Raw genomic sequence first — 6,283 nt, forward strand, 5'->3', positions numbered from 1 at the left:
GTGTACGAAGAATATACAAAGGGAGGAAAGAGGCAATGATAAGACACTACTTTTAAGAAATATTAAAAGATTATATGCTCTATTATGGTTATTCCAGTTTTGTCTTAATACGTGAGGCATAAGGAAGGTGAAGGAGCAAAACTAGAGGGAAAAAGCAAATTATTGGAGGGGGCATAGGAAAGCAATGATGGGGGGCATCATGAGGTTTGGTTTTCAAAGAGACAACAAGGGAACATTTTCTATAGACTTTTAAGTTTACACTAACATTAGCACATGGGCTTGAATAAATATTATTCTACCCTTGAAGCCTTGTATTATTGTTGTACTATACTCCTAAGACCCTATAAATCAACCCTCCATGGTGATACATCCACAACCTCTTCGTTTCTCTCTCTTGTGCAAGCTAGTGACTTTTTTGCACCGTCTTGAAAAGTTCCCTCTAATAAGGCCAGGTTTTGCTATCGATCTTGTTGAGATCTCTTCACCAACGAGTGCAATGTCAACCTCAACCCAAGAGGAGGTACTTGTTTGCAAATCTAGCCGATACTCACCAAACGCTAATGGATTGATGATCTAATTTGAAATCTAAACTACTGACAAACAGTGCATTTTGTGTGATTAATCAGAGATTATTATGGTGGCTACCAGCTTGGCTGCATGTTTACTGATCATTACAAATCAGCTTGTTAATCTCATAATTAACTAAGACGTCGCAGAACGCATTGACGTTGTGTGTGCGCGCGTACGTGTATAAGTTGATTTTGCATGTTGACAAATCACGAATCAGCTTGTTAATCTGACGCGCGTGCGTGTTTTGAGTTAATAATCATTGATCTGCAGGTTTGCTAATCACCAGCCAGCTTGTTAATCTAATAACAACAATGCGTGCGTGTATAAGTTGATTTTGCATGTTGGCAAATCACGAACCAGCTTGTTAATCTGACGCGCGTCCGTGTTTTGATTAATAATCATTGATCTGCAGGTTTGCTAATCACCAATCAGCTGCTTAATCTAATAACAACAATGCGTGCGCGAGCGAGCGTGTGTTTAGATTAATTATCATTCGTTGAGCTTCTAGAATAGTATAACTGCAAAGTGATCAACGTAAAGCAATAGATTTAAGGAAAGAATTGACACCTTCTGGACGCAATACGTGATTGATTAAACCAGTGATTATAGCATTAATTGTGCGACGTGTAAACTGTGTAGGGATGCATCCCCGCGGATGTTGAGACAGCAACCGAACGTCAGCAAGAGGAGACAGAAGTGAACGAGGAAGAGGAGGAGGCAGGTAAAGAAGAGCCCTGCACATGTGTGAAAGAGGAGTCCGAGGAAGGTGTGGAGGAGGACACACGTGTGGGAGAGGGAGAAGGGGATGATGATGAGCCCCCTGCTGAGCCTAAAACGGATGATGTTGGTACAGAGGAAGAGGAGGCAGCTGATGATGATGATGAGTGAATCAGATGGTGTTTGCCTAATTAAGACCTCTCTTTCCTCTCCCACTAATAAATAGAGGAGAATACCCACACTCTAGAGAATAGGATCCTTGTTATGCTTGTCCCTTCTGGCCTTTACATTTGAAACATTTCTCATTAAGCTTGGCACTTTTTTGCCATCTCATGTGCCATGGGTTTCCTTGTAGTGTCTGTGATGTGTTTCCTTATAGTGTGCCATTTCATTATAGTGTGTGATGGGTTTCCTTATAAGTCATGTTGTTTCAACAAAGATAGGGGAACATAACCTGTGCTCCTTAAAAATATTAACAGACAATGTGAAACACATTATTGAGATGTGTAGTGATTTGTAATTCTCCTCATATAAGCTATTCAAGTAATGCGCTTATGCCTTGCAAGGGAGAAATTTTGGTAGAAATTAATGAATGCAATTGGAAGAAGATAGTTACAGTAACCAATTTGTGTTGGCACATGAATTATATCTTTGAATTATTTGTACATGATAAAGTATAGCATTGCACCTTAACATACATATTATAGCATTGCACCTTGAATCTACATACCAAAGCATGAAATATACACCATCACATAAAGTCATAGAAATGCTCTTTATTCTTAGCCAACTTGACTTGGATGCTACACATGTTTGACATTTTGGTAAATATCTCTAAATCCACTTTCTTATAAGCCTACTTTCAAAGGCACAAATACTATAAGAATTCTAAAAAGGATAAATTTTAGTAGCACATTCTGATGCATGCAATGAGTGAGTTTATCCCCAAAAGCTCAAACCTCTTGAAATTAAGTGAGTTCATTCCTAAATGCTCAAATCTCTTGAAATTTTAAAAAAGTACTTCTATTGGTTTAATGTTATAGTGCACAGTTCTTTATCAATAAATATTATTCTTCATTTGCTTCCTCTTCGACATAATGTCTTACTTGTTCTTTTCTTTATCTTTTGCTCCTTTGTTAAACCACCTAACCTACCATAAGGTACTTTGCATCTTACCCACTCAAATGGACACTTAACTTTTGTTATAAAGTGGCCTTACCTTGCACTTAATGTTAAAAATCTATGGACTGGTTTCAATTAAAAATATGCAAGTCTACCACATGCCATCATTAGAAGGGTTTTTTAAACCAAGATTTTGAGAAAATTTTATAAAAATCTACTAGCATAAGAGGGTTTTAAATGGCATTTTAAAATAAACTCGTAATTTTTAAAGAAAAGGGGACATTTTATTAAGTCAAAATTTACAAAGAGGGTATTTTTAAATACCCTATGAATGCATGTTGTATGTAGGTCTTACCTAAAAGTACACCCCTCGAGAGTGTACATAGTTGCTTAAGACTAGCAATAGGAGACCGAACCATTTTAAACTTTGGTAGGCCTACTGTGTGAGAACTAGTCACTTGTATATAAGTAATTTTTTACAATAAGCAATACACAAGCATTCCCTTGCAATAGTTTTCTTGTGAGCTCCCCTTCTTTCCTCTTCTTGCTTGCTTGTATGCTATTGGATTCTTACATGCTATATGGATGCTTATTTGAATAAGCTGCATTGGAAACCACACAAACTAGCCCATAATAGGGAAAGAGATCCCATCTCCTAAAATAGAGGATTTCGTGCAACCACCTCCTTACATTCCATAACAACAGCGATAGGAAACAAATAAGGTGTATGACATGACTATGCAGGTAGTAATGTTGATTGTTAGGGTATTTGTTCGGCACCCACCAAGCGTTCGACCTCCAACATATATGAGAGTGAACGGTAAGGATGCATCTGCTCTATGACCTCTGGGTTTACACACTACACTGACCTCTTGAGTGAGTCACTTTGCCTAAAAGGAAGGTGTGCCACTCATATTAGGAGGATAGATAATCAACCACTACGGAGTCCAGCTGAGCGACCCGTTGAGACTGCAAGGTATAGAAAAAACGCTAGTTTTTTTATTGGTAATGATTCGATATACAATGTAAGAAACTGACAGGTGGCTCCTTTTGGTACTTTCACAATGGAAGGGAAATTAGTACTCGATTGCTTTGAAGGTACTGGTGTTATGGCTAAGGCATGCAAGGAGCTTCGCCAACATTGTATAAGCATAGAAAATGATTGGTTGTGCTATAATCAGGAGTTGGCTCCTTTGCAAGATGTGCCCATAGACCTGGTTTCAAGGTAAAGAATCCTAGAAAATTATTTAAGCAAGCATGCAACCTCAAATTTCGTTGGAGGAACCTTGGCATGGACAACCCCATGGTTGCCAAGGTATGCTTCATATGTACCACGTGGTGCTGCTTCTACATCTTGGCAACTTTCTTACTATCCACCACCACTAGGAGTAAAAATGATGCCATACACTTATGGTATACCACAGCCTAACATAACCAACCCATATCAGTATCCGCATTTGGGGGGGGGGGCACCACGACCCAACATAAACCAGCAAGATCATAAAACTTTAAGTAGTGCTAGTGCCTCACATGGAATATGAGTCATAGAGATGACCATGTCATTGGTTTCCAAAAGCATTTATTGTTGTTTTCCATGGATTTTGTATTCACGTCTCATGTATGGAAGTGACATTTATCAATATCTTGCAAAAGTTTGAAATGTGTCAATATTGAGAGAGAGAGAGAGAGAGAGAGAGAGAGAGAGAGAGAGAGAGAGAGAGAAAGAGAGAGAGAAATGTCCTATGTTTTCAACCAAGCACACTAATTGGTGTTTTCCATGGAATTTGTATTCAATGTCTCTTGTATGGAAGCGACTTTTATCGATATATTAGAGTCTACATGTGAATTATGTGTGTGTGAGAGAGAGAGAGTGAGAGAGAGTGAAAGAGAGTAGGGAACAAGAGGTGCCCATGTGTTACGATTTTAACCGCTCACCAGTTTTGCAAGACTACTTACCCGCTATAAAAAAACACCCTTCACATCTCAACATAGGAAAAATGTTGTGTCTGTAACAAACAATGCTCACTACATATGTTTATATCTATTACTTGTGTGATTTCTTCATGAGGTCCCCTTATACCACTCGCTCATCAACTTTTCCATCACTTTCAATGCAAAAAAAGTTTCACAAAAGAATCTTTTCACCCAATAATTTAGCCATTGGTTTATTAGGTTTATAAAGGCTTTATCAATGGGTGTAGGTAAACTGATCATAAAAATATCTTGAAGTTACCACTAAAAAGGCTTGCTAGAAGGTAAGGAGCTACTTCAGTATTTGCAAATTTGATGTATAATAACCAATGGTGGGAAAGATAATATTCTAGCAACTCAATCTCATCATCTAAAAGTGTGGAGGAATATTTGTAATCTCTTGTGTCTTGATAGATTTTGAAGGATCATATTATCTTGTGCATTGAAGTTTAAATTTTATTTTGGTTAAAATTATAAACACCTTGCCTAGCATGCCTTCTCTTGGAAGCATAGGAAAATTAGATTTCTCTACTTTCATTATTCCCACGGCATATCTATGTAACAAGTGATGCATAAAGAACACATGCCTTTTTCTTTTGCGAGAACAATGGAGATATAAAGAGAATTGATTTTTATAAGCCAACAATATTTTGTCATGTATGTTGTGCTTTAAAAGAAAATGGAAGTAATATAAAATCTTATAAGACTTTGTCTCATATGTCATGCTTGTAAAGATAATGAAAAAGTAATATCAAATCTTATAAGACTTTGTCTCGTATGTCATGCTTGTAGAGACAATGAAAAAGTATAGAAATTCCCCATGGAACATGTTTGCTTTATGAGAAAAACATAACCGAAAATATACATGACTTTTTTGATCGTGCAAGGTAAGACTCTATGTTCAAACTTCCTTTTTTTTAAAAATAATTTAATGCTATGCAATAGGGTGTGAAATGTATATAGTTTAGAGTTGTCTCGTGATAAACTACAACATGGTTGTTTCACTTTAGGTTATGAAAGTACAATTAAAAAGTGTAATTGAATTTGGAAAGTGCATCCATAAAGTAACGATAGAAACTCAAAAAATGAAAATTTTTTCATTTTTTGTTTAGCTACTGCACGATGTAACTTTTTTGATTCAAAGGAATATAGTGCCAGGTCTTATCCCAAAAAATACATGGCCTACATCTTTAGCATCTTCACCAATTGATAAAGCATCAACATAACTCGTAATAAGTATCCGCTCAATCTATCTCAATCTGCCCTAACTAGTAAGTATCCTCTCAATCTGCCCTAACTCATAGCCCTAACATGTAAGTATCCCTCTCAATCTACCCTAACTTATAGATAAAATGGAACCGCTCAATCTATCCCAAAAAAAACACGGCCTACATCTTTAGCAGCTTCACCAAATAATAAAGCATCAACATAACTCGTAATAAGTATCCACTCAATGTATCCCAAAAAAAACATGGCCTACATCTTTAGCATCTTCACCAATTGATAAAGCATCAACATAACTCGTAATAAGTATCCGCTCAATCTATCTCAATCTACCCTAACTAGTAAGTATCCTCTCAATCTGCCCTAACTCATAGCCCTAACATGTAAGTATCCCTCTCAATCTACCCTAACTTATAGATGAAATGGAACCAAAAGTGTGGTTATTAGGACTCCATATCTAGGTTCCAAAATGATATAGAGTGAAAACAAGCTTTCATTTATCAAAGACATGATCATAATGCCATGAGGTTTACTTTGCTACTTGAAATTTCCTAGATTGTCTAGCCCGTCACTCTTATTGCATTCCTATATTACATTCACACATGTGATGAAAAAGTTCTTTGTGCGGGATATTTTGAGCAACAAATGTATTTTTAGAATTAATCAAGTGTATTGTGGA

General features: G+C 36.8%; 1 long non-coding RNA gene across 1 annotated transcript; it reads left to right on the forward strand.

The window, feature by feature from the left end:
- Window positions 1-362: 362 nt before the first annotated feature.
- Window positions 363-1,615, forward strand: LOC147627707 (uncharacterized). Its single transcript, XR_015268322.1, has 2 exons — window positions 363-520; window positions 1,210-1,615. It is a non-coding gene; the product is annotated as an uncharacterized LOC147627707 (long non-coding RNA).
- Window positions 1,616-6,283: the final 4,668 nt, after the last annotated feature.

Source organism: Cibotium barometz, chromosome 20 (assembly GCF_041138505.1).
Source record: "Cibotium barometz isolate CiBa-2024 chromosome 20, ASM4113850v1, whole genome shotgun sequence".
Classification (NCBI taxonomy): Eukaryota; Viridiplantae; Streptophyta; class Polypodiopsida; order Cyatheales; family Cibotiaceae; genus Cibotium; species Cibotium barometz.